The sequence below is a fragment of the Oncorhynchus masou genome, chromosome 21, assembly GCF_036934945.1.
Source record: "Oncorhynchus masou masou isolate Uvic2021 chromosome 21, UVic_Omas_1.1, whole genome shotgun sequence".
In the NCBI taxonomy this organism is placed as follows: Eukaryota; Metazoa; Chordata; class Actinopteri; order Salmoniformes; family Salmonidae; genus Oncorhynchus; species Oncorhynchus masou.
The window spans coordinates 31,080,472-31,091,580 of NC_088232.1; positions in this window are offsets into that span (position 1 = coordinate 31,080,472).

An 11,109-nucleotide genomic window follows, 5' to 3' on the forward strand; every position below is an offset into this window, starting at 1 on the left:
ATGACACAGCGTCCTGACCACTTTAGGTGACCATTTCATGATGTTCCGGGGACATCCTAACGACAGATTTTTGTTTGCAGGGTTAATCCTTCAGACGTTCAGCTCCACAAAACATGTTTTCAACATCTCTGTAAGAAGGGTTGGTTTAGACAACACTCTCTCCCAGGTCTCTTTAGCAATTTAGAATTAGAATCACATTTATTTGCCAAGTTCATCTACATTACTAGGAATTTGACCTTGTGAAATGGTGTTGACCACAATGAACAGGGGGAGACTTGTTTCTGTAATAAACCAACAGCACTGTATGTGGATTTTCAGGATGAAGGTAGTTGTGCATACCATAAAGTGTTACTTAACTCTTTACAGAATTGGCCTATATGGATAGGGCTACATTGAAATGTTTCTTTCAGAAAAAATATGAAATGCATAGGCATGGTAGCAATTGAAAGGGAACAGTTCGGAGATTATGGGAACATTATTAGAACAGTTCACTTGACACAAGACTGAATCCGAATACTACACTGGTGATTTTAAGTGCATTTTACATTTACTGTACTTTTTCGACGCATTTGTTGATAACATGCAACATAAGACAAAAAATGACAAGGATTTGAGTGAGAGGACTAACTGGTGTCTCCAAGTCGCCACACACCTTTCCAGAGTGTGCACAGTTGCTAAGTACTTCCAATGCACTTTATGACCCAAAGAATAGTCATCAACTGTCTCCTAGCTGTGCCTTTGAGGAACTCGAGCAAGCACACTTCTAGTTGTTTGCTTGGAACACAACTCTGCATCCCCACCATCACACAATTACTGTTGTTGTTTACGCAATCCAAAAATGTCCCACTATAAATGGACGTTGTATATGACATGAGTTTTATCATATGGAAATGTTAAATTCACATTTGGTGTTTGGCTTGCTTGTAAGATATCAAAGCAGTATTAGTTAAAATCCTCAACATCTCATCTTTAAAAAATACAATGAGTCCTCTTAATTTACAGCATTTCCCTCAATTAGACAACAACATTTTTGCAAAAGATGCCCAATTAGCAGGAGGGATGGGGGCAACTTCTTGTCACGTGCTGTGTTCAAGTTCAGAACGTCGGTCAGTCAAACCCATACAGAGCTGTGAAGAGCTCTGTTAACCCGTATACGCAAACAAGTGTAAAGGGATACAGCTGTAATTTATCATAACCCACACATCCTACACAAGCAATCAAGTTGCATTACTTTTCAAATAAATATACCTCACTACTTCCCCCAGTTTATCAAGACCACTAGAGTTTCCCATGGTTCTTTATCATGTGTGATAAGAGCCATCATAAAGGGATGAACAGGGGACAGCAGATGAGAGGAGAGGGGTGTGGGAAGAGGATAATAGAGGGCTGGGGGAGAGCAGAGGAGAGGGTGTGGGGAGAGGAGACACAGGGCAGCCGTCGGCAGCTGCTTCCCTGGTCGGGAGGGAGGAAACATCTGCTGGAGTGTGTCAGAAGCCACCTGTTGGACTGTGTCCTGGTCTTGACCCGGGTAAACACTGGAGCTCTCCAGTCCACACTGCTGTAGGCTGGCTGGCTGTTTGGCTAACTGCCCTGAGCCCAGGTTGAGGAACGGAGTAGGACAGCGCTTCTTACTGTTACTGTAAGCCTGGTCCTGGTCCTGGCCAGTTACGGCTGAACCATCAAAAACACAGTTGTCACTCAGCCTGCCTCATTCCTCTGCTCCTCTCAGATGTGAGGTCTAAGGAGAGCTGTTGAATATTAAGGAGATCCATACAGAGACCATGTATCTTTGTCTATGTAACCCTTGAAAGGCCTCTGTCTATCAGGTTTCAGGTAAGACCCAAGTGCAGACTGTGTTGAAGTAACAATGTTTATTGCAACAACAGGGGCAGGCAAATGACAGGTCAAGGCAGGCAAGGGTCGATAATCCAGATAGTGGGGCCAAGATAAAGGACGGCAGGCAGGCCCAGGGTCAGGTCAAGCAGAGGTAGGTAATCCAGAGTAGGGGAAAAGGCACAGGACGGCAGGCAGGCCCAGGGTCAGGTCAAGCAGAGGTAGGTAATCCAGAGTAGGGGAAAAGGCACAGGACGTCAGGTAGGCTCAGGGTCAGGTCAAGCAGAGGTAGGTAATCCAGAGTAGGGGAAAAGGCACAGGACGGCAGGCAGGCCCAGGGTCAGGTCAAGCAGAGGTAGGTAATCCAGAGTAGGGGAAAGGGCACAGGACGGCAGGCAGGCCCAGGGTCAGGTCAAGCAGAGGTAGGTACTCCAGAGTAGGGGAAAAGGCACAGGACGGCAGGCAGGCCCAGGGTCAGGTCAAGCAGAGGTAGGTACTCCAGAGTAGGGGAAAAGGCACAGGACGGCAGGCAGGCCCAGGGTCAGGTCAAGCAGAGGTAGGTACTCCAGAGTAGGGGAAAAGGCACAGGACGGCAGGCAGGCCCAGGGTCAGGTCAAGCAGAGGTAGGTACTCCAGAGTAGGGGAAAGGGCACAGGACGTCAGGCAGGCCCAGGGTCAGGTCAAGCAGAGGTAGGTAATCCAGAGTAGGGGAAAGGGCACAGGATGGCAGGCAGGCCCAGGGTCAGGTCAAGCAGAGGTAGGTAATCCAGAGTAGGGGAAAGGGCACAGGACGGCAGGCAGGCCCAGGGTCAGGTCAAGCAGAGGTAGGTAATCCAGAGTAGGGGAAAGGGCACAGGACGGCAGGCAGGCCCAGGGTCAGGTCAAGCAGAGGTAGGTAATCCAGAGTAGGGGAAAGGGCACAGGACGGCAGGCAGGCCCAGGGTCAGGTCAAGCAGAGGTAGGTAATCCAGAGTAGGGGAAAGGGCACAGGACATCAGGTAGGCTCAGAGTCAGGACAGGCAAGGGTCAAAACCAGGAGGATGAGAAAAAGAGAGACTGAGGAAAAGCAGGAGCTGAGGCAAAACGCTGGTAGACTGGAACAAACAAGACTAACTGGCACAGACAGAAAACACGTTGGGCGTTGGAATTCAGAGATGACACCTGGGTCCAGGATGTCCCTAGAGGAGACCCAGCATCTCTCCTTCGGGGCAATTTCCAAGCCCCGGGAAGACGTCCCGAGGCAGGCAGAGCTGATTTCAGGCAATGGGCGTGGCATAATGGGCTCCAGCCCATGATGGCACCAGTAGACCAGTCAATAGAGGGATTGTGTCGCTGGAGCCAAGATAATCCCAATACCATAGGAACCCGCGGAGACACAATTAGTAGGATTTGGATCGTCTCGCTGTGGTTCCCCGACACTCGTAGGTTGATGGGGGTGGTCTGGTGGGTGAGCGCCCGTCCAGCGCCTATAGAGCGCCCGTCCAGTGTTCTAACATCCATGGGAATGGAGAGGGGTTGAGTGGGGATGCCCAGCTCGGACGCCAGGGTAACGTCCATGAGATTCATATGGTCCCCGAGTCGATGAGTATCTGGAGAGACTTGGACTGGTCGCCCCACAGCAGGGTGGTATGGAGAGGGGGGCGAGTAGGGGGAGAAGCAACATTATCTTTAAGACCAACCAGAGTACTCATTCCACCCAATGAGCTAGGTCTCTTAAAGGGACAGGTAGACACATAATGACCAGCAGTAACCGCAATACAGACAATTCTGGGTGTTAAGTCCACGTACGCATTTGGCTGGAAACAGCCTAGCCCTGCCGAGCTGCATTGGCTTGGGAAGGGCCAAATCGGCAGTCTTCAGAGGCTCTTGGAGGAACTCGGGTAAGCTTGGATCCTCTCGGGACGTTGGGTTGAGGTCGGGTAATTGTGGAGGCCATGTCATCTGATGCAGCACTCCATCACTCTTCTTCTTGGTCAAATAGCCCTTACACAGCCTGGAGGTGTGTTGGGTCATTGTCCTGTTGAAAAACAAATGATAGTCCCACTAAGCACAAAACAGATGGGATGGTGTATCGCTGCAGAATGCTGTGGTAGCCAAGCTGGTTACGTGTGCCTTTAATTCTAAATAAATCAGTAACAGTGTCACGAGCAAAGCACTCCCACACCATCACCCTCACCATCACAAGAAGAAATTTAAGCAAAGTTGCTATTGCTCAAAAAGGTTATTGGAAATGTTCTTGCGTTATTTATTGTTTCTCGTCAACAAAAAGTTAAGAAGAAATGAGATTCTTGAAATTAACATTATTGGAAATGTTCTTAATTCCAACACAGCTAAACCCTTAACCTCAGGGCAGTGACAGAAAGGCACTGCAGTGCTAGCTGTGCCACTAGAGACTCTGGGTTCGAGTCCAGGCTCTGTTGCAGCCAGCTGCAACCGGGAGACCCATGGGGCGGCACACAATTGGCCCAACATCATCCGGGATAGGGGAGGGTTTGTCCGACACGGATGTCCCTGTCCCATCGCACACTAGCAACCCCCTGTGCAGTGTTTCCTCTGACACATTGGTGTGGCTGGTTGGGTTGTGTTAAGGTGGATGCACAGCTCTGGGTTGTGTTTAGGAGGACACACAGCTCTTGACCTGAGTCCATTCTTGGAGTTGCAGCAATGAGACAAGACTGTAACTACCAATTCAATACCATGAAATTGGGGTAAAAGAAATATGCTAACATGATTGTCATTGCTATCTAAAGCAGTTGCCTAACAACAAACATCTTAAGAAGATATTTGAGAAGTTCGTAAGAAAATCATTAAATCTTAAGATATTGTTTAGGAATTGCACTTACGAACTATCTTGTGAACTTCTTACATTTTTGCATAAGAAGTGTTTCATGAATCTGGGCCCTGGCCTCCACAATCACCCAACCTCAACCCAATTGAGATGCTTTTGGGATGAGTTGGACTGCAGAGTGAAGGAAAAGCAGCCAACAAGTGCTCAGCATACGTGGGAACTCCTTCAAGACTGTTGGAAAAGCATTCCAGGTGAAGCTGGTTGAGAGAATGCCAAGGGTGTGCAAAGCTGTCATGAAGGCAAAGGGTGGAGAATCTCAAATATAAAATATATTTTGATTTGTTTAACACTTTTTTGGTTACTACATGATTCCATACGTATGTGTAATTTCATAGTTTTGATGTGGTAACTATTATTCTACAATGTAGAAAATATTAAAAATAAAGAAAAACCCTTGAATGAGTATGTGTGTCCAAACTTTTGGCTGGTACTGTAAGCGTTTAATTGACTGCTAATTGTATAGCATGTATATCCTTTCAGTTTAATTAAGTAGATTCCCCTTTCTCCATGTACTCATTCCTGTTATTGACATTGTTTCTGTTACCTTTAGTAAAACCATCAACAAAACTATATTTTATCACCTGTCAGCTGTGACATTTGAAGCCTACAAAAGACCAACTAAATAAAAGGTCAAAGGGCTACCCTCTCCTCGTGTTCTTGTAAACATATCCATTGTGTTGCCTCCCACACATCCTACCTGGTTTCTTTGAGCTATTTTTCATGTATTTTCTCTTGACAATATGTCAGTAACATAGTTATTATACAGTATTTTTGCCTCAAACACATATCTTTGGTTCTAGTATGAATGGACAAAGTACAGCAGAGAACAATCATACAAAGAGCATATGACTTCCCAGAAGTGAGAGAGAAAGAGGGAGGAAGCTAAATCATCTTACTTTGACACGTTTTATTCAAGTCACTGCACATCAAGAATGCATGCAGAGTATGTGTGAAGGTGGGTAAAAACATGACACCAATGCTCTTCCTGGTTATTCTTTGGCAAGCTTGAAAGATTTCATTAAGAGATAACTGAGAAATGTCCCTAAGGCACACAACAGAGTTCATGGGTACTTGATGACAATTGAATGTGTGTGTGTGTGTGTGTGTGTGTGTGTGTGTGTGTGTGTGTGTGTGTGTGTGTGTGTGTGTGTGTGTGTGTGTGTTTATGCGTGCGTGCATGCTTGCGGGCATTGGGGCTTTTCTTCTTAATTTACATACAGGCTAATTAGTATGTCTTAACAATAAGGAATATTAAGTAATTGTGGGTATAGAACCACATCCGCGGGAAGTTGTTTGGGGGCGGGGATGCTGCGTACCATATACAGTACCTAGGGGAAAGTATTCAGACCCCTTGACTTTTTCCACATGTTACAGCCTTATTCTAAAATGGATTAAAAAAATACAATTCCTCACCAATCTACACACGATACCCAATAATTACAAAGCGAAAACAGTTTTATATACATTTTTGCAAATGTATTAAAAATAGAAAACATAAATACCTTGTTTACATTCAGTACCAGTCAAAAGTTTGGACACCTACTCATTCCAGGTTATTACTTTTTTTTTAACTATTTTCTACATTGCATAATAATAGTGAAGATATCAAAACTATGAAATAACACATATGGAATCATGTAGTAACAAAAAAAGTGTTACACAAATTAAAATATATTTGAGATTTGAGATTCGTCAAAGTAGCAACCATTTGCCTACATGACAGCTTTGCACACTCTTGGCATTCTCTCAACTAGCTTCATGAGGTAGTCACCCGGAATGCATTTCAATTAACAGGTGTGCCTTGTTAAAAGTTAATTTGTGGAATTTATTTCCTTCTTAATGTGTTTGAGCCAATCAGTTGTGTTGTGACAAGATGCGGTTGGTATACAGAAGATAGCCCTATTTGGTAAAATACCAAGTCCATATTATTACATTTACATTTAAGTCATTTAGCAGACGCTCTTATCCAGAGCGACTTACAAATTGGTGAATTCACCTTCTGACATCCAGTGGAACAGCCACTTACAATAGTGCATCTAAATCATTTAAGGGGGGGTGAGAAGGATTACTTATCCTATCCTAGGTATTCCTTGAAGAGGTGGGGTTTCAGGTGTCTCCGGAAGGTGGTGATTGACTCTGCTGTCCTGGCGTCGTGAGGGAGTTTGTTCCACCATTGGGGGCCAGAGCAGCGAACAGTTTTGACTGGGCTGAGCGGGAACTGTACTTCCTCAGTGGTAGGGAGGCGAGCAGGCCAGAGGTGGATGAACGCAGTGCCCTTGTTTGGGTGTAGGGCCTGATCAGAGCCTGGAGGTACTGCGGTGCCGTTCCCCTCACAGCTCCGTAGGCAAGCACCATGGTCTTGTAGCGGATGCGAGCTTCAACTGGAAGCCAGTGGAGAGAGCGGAGGAGCGGGGTGACGTGAGAGAACTTGGGAAGGTTGAACACCAGACGGGCTGCGGCGTTCTGGATGAGTTGTAGGGGTTTAATGGCACAGGCAGGGAGCCCAGCCAACAGCGAGTTGCAGTAATCCAGACGGGAGATGACAAGTGCCTGGATTAGGACCTGCGCCGCTTCCTGTGTGAGGCAGGGTCGTACTCTGCGGATGTTGTAGAGCATGAACCTACAGGAACGGGCCACCGCCATGATGTTGGTTGAGAACGACAGGGTGTTGTCCAGGATCACGCCAAGGTTCTTAGCGCTCTGGGAGGAGGACACAATGGAGTTGTCAACCGTGATGGCGAGATCATGGAACGGGCAGTCCTTCCCCGGGAGGAAGAGCAGCTCCGTCTTCCCGAGGTTCAGCTTGAGGTGGTGATCCGTCATCCACACTGATATGTCTGCCAGACATGCAGAGATGCGATTCGCCACCTGGTCATCAGAAGGGGGAAAGGAGAAGATTAATTGTGTGTCGTCTGCATAGCAATGATAGGAGAGACCATGTGAGGTTATGACAGAGCCAAGTGACTTGGTGTATAGCGAGAATAGGAGAGGGCCTAGAACAGAGCCCTGGGGGACACCAGTGGTGAGAGCGCGTGGTGAGGAGACAGATTCTCGCCACGCCACCTGGTAGGAGCGACCTGTCAGGTAGGACGCAATCCAAGCGTGGGCCGCGCCGGAGATGCCCAACTCGGAGAGGGTGGAGAGGAGGATCTGATGGTTCACAGTATCGAAGGCAGCCGATAGGTCTAGAAGGATGAGAGCAGAGGAGAGAGAGTTAGCTTTAGCAGTGCGGAGCGCCTCCGTGATACAGAGAAGAGCAGTCTCAGTTGAATGACTAGTCTTGAAACCTGACTGATTTGGATCAAGAAGGTCATTATGAGAGAGATAACGGGAGAGCTGGCCAAGGACGGCACGTTCAAGAGTTTTGGAGAGAAAAGAAAGAAGGGATACTGGTCTGTAGTTGTTGACATTGAGTGTAGGTTTTTTCAGAAGGGGTGCAACTCTCGCTCTCTTGAAGACGGAAGGGACGTAGCCAGTGGTCAGGGATGAGTTGATGAGCGAGGTGAGGTAAGGGAGAAGGTCTCCGGAAATGGTCTGGAGAAGAGAGGAGGGGATAGGGTCAAGCGGGCAGGTTGTTGGGCGGCCGGCCGTCACAAGAAGCGAGATTTCATCTGGAGAGAGAGGGGAGAAAGAGGTCAGAGCACAGGGTAGGGCAGTGTGAGCAGAACCAGCGGTGTCGTTTGACTTAGCAAACGAGGATCGGATGTCGTCGACCTTCTTTTCAAAATGGTTGACGAAGTCATCTGCAGAGAGGGAGGAGGGGGGGGGGGGGAGGATTCAGGAGGGAGGAGAAGGTGGCAAAGAGCTTCCTAGGGTTAGAGGCAGATGCTTGGAATTTAGAGTGGTAGAAAGTGGCTTTAGCAGCAGAGACAGAGGAGGAAAATGTAGAGAGGAGGGAGTGAAAGGATGCCAGGTCCGCAGGGAGGCGAGTTTTCCTCCATTTCCGCTCGGCTGCCCGGAGCTCTGTTCTGTGAGCTCGCAATGAGTCGTCGAGCCACGGAGCGGGAGGGGAGGACCGAGCCGGCCTGGAGGATAGGGGACATAGAGAGTCAAAGGATGCAGAAAGGGAAGAGAGGAGGGTTGAGGAGGCAGAATCAGGAGATAGGTTGGAGAAGGTATGAGCAGAGGGAAGAAATGATAGGATGGAAGAGGAGAGAGTAGCGGGGGAGAGAGAGCGAAGGTTGGGACGGCGCGATACCATCCGAGTAGGGGCAGTGTGGGAAGTGTTGGATGAGAGTGAGAGGGAAAAGGATACAAGGTAGTGGTCGGAGACTTGGAGGGGAGTTGCAATGAGGTTAGTGGAAGAACAGCATCTAGTAAAGATGAGGTCGAGCGTATTGCCTGCCTTGTGAGTAGGGGGGAAGGTGAGAGGGTGAGGTCAAAAGAGGAGAGGAGTGGAAAGAAGGAGGCAGAGAGGAATGAGTCAAAGGTAGACGTGGGGAGGTTAAAGTCGCCCAGGACTGTGAGAGGTGAGCCGTCCTCAGGAAAGGAGCTTATCAAGGCATCAAGCTCATTGATGAACTCTCCGAGGGAACCTGGAGGGCGATAAATGATAAGGATGTTAAGCTTGAAAGGGCTGGTAACTGTGACAGCATGGAATTCAAAGGAGGCGATAGACAAATGGGTAAGGGGAGAAAGAGAGAATGACCACTTGGGAGAGATGAGGATCCCGGTGCCACCACCCCGCTGACCAGAAGCTCTCGGGGTGTGCGAGAACACGTGGGCGGACGAAGAGAGAGCAGTAGGAGTAGCAGTGTTATCTGTGGTGATCCATGTTTCCGTCAGTGCCAAGAAGTCGAGGGACTGGAGGGAGGCATAGGCTGAGATGAACTCTGCCTTGTTGGCCGCAGATCGGCAGTTCCAGAGGCTACCGGAGACCTGGAACTCCACGTGGGTCGTGCGCGCTGGGACCACCAGATTAGGGTGGCCGCGGCCACGCGGTGTGGAGCGTTTGTATGGTCTGTGCAGAGAGGAGAGAACAGGGATAGATAGACACATAGTTGACAGGCTACAGAAGAGGCTACGCTAATGCAAAGGAGATTGGAATGACAAGTGGACTACACGTCTCGAATGTTCAGAAAGTTAAGCTTACGTAGCAAGAATCTTATTGACTAAAATGATTGAAATGATACAGTACTGCTGGAGTAGGCTAGCTGGCAGTGGCTGCGATGTTGACACTACACTAATCAAGTCGTTCCGTCGAGTGTAATAGTTTCTACAGTGCTGCTATTTGGGCAAGAACAACTCAAATAAGCAAAGAGAAATGACAGTACATCATTACTTTCATTACTCAGCAATGGAAGACCCAGAGTTACCTATGCTGCAGAGAATAAGTTCATTAGAGTTCACTGCGCCTCAGATTGCAGCCCAAATAAATGCTTCACAGAGTTTAAGTAACAGACACATCTCAACATCAACTGTTCAGAGGAGACTGCGTGAATCAAGCCTTCATGGTCAAATTGCTGCAAAGAAACCACTACTAAAGGACACCAATAAGAAGTAGAGACTTGCTTGGGCCAGATAACATAAGCAATGGACATTAAACCGGTGGACATCTGTCCATTGGTCTGATGAGTCCAAATTTTAGATTTTTTGTTCTAACAGTCGTGTCTTTCTGAGATGCAAAGTATGTGAATTGATGATCTCTACATGTGTGCTTTTCACCGTGAAGCATTGGAGGAGGAGGTGTGATGGTGTGGGGGTGCTTTGCCAGTGACACTGTCTGTGATTTATTTAGAATTCAAGGTACACTTAACCATTATCGCTACCACAGCATTCTGCAGTGATACGCTATCCCATCTGGTTTGCACTTAGTGAGGCTATCATTTGTTTTTCAACAGGACAATAACCCAACACACCTCCAGGCCGTGGAAGGGCTATTTGACCAAGAAGGAGAGTAAATTTAATGCTGCATCAGATGACCTGGCCTCCACAATCACCCGACCTCAACCCAATTGAGATGGTTTGGGATGAGTTGGACCGCAGAGTGAAGGAAAAGCAGCCAACAAGTGCCCCAGCATATGTGGGAACTCCTTCAAGACTGTTGGAAAATCATTCCAGGTGAAGCTGGTTGAGAGAATGCCAAGAGTGTGCAAAGCTGTCATTAAGGCAAAGGGCGGCTACTTTGAAGAATCTCAAATACAAAATATATTTTGATTTGTTTAACGCTTTTTTGTTTGCTACATGATCCCATATGTGTTATTTCATAATTTTGAAACAATGTAGAAAATGTTCTAAATAAACCCTTGAATGAGTATGTGTGTCCAAACCTGTAAGTTTTCGGACTCTTTACTATGAGACTGTTTCCATTGATCATCCTTGTGATGTTTCTACAACTTTATTGGAGTCCACCTGTGGTAAATTCAATTGATTGGACATTATTTGGAAAGGCACACACCTGTCTATATAAGGTCCCACAGTTGACAGTG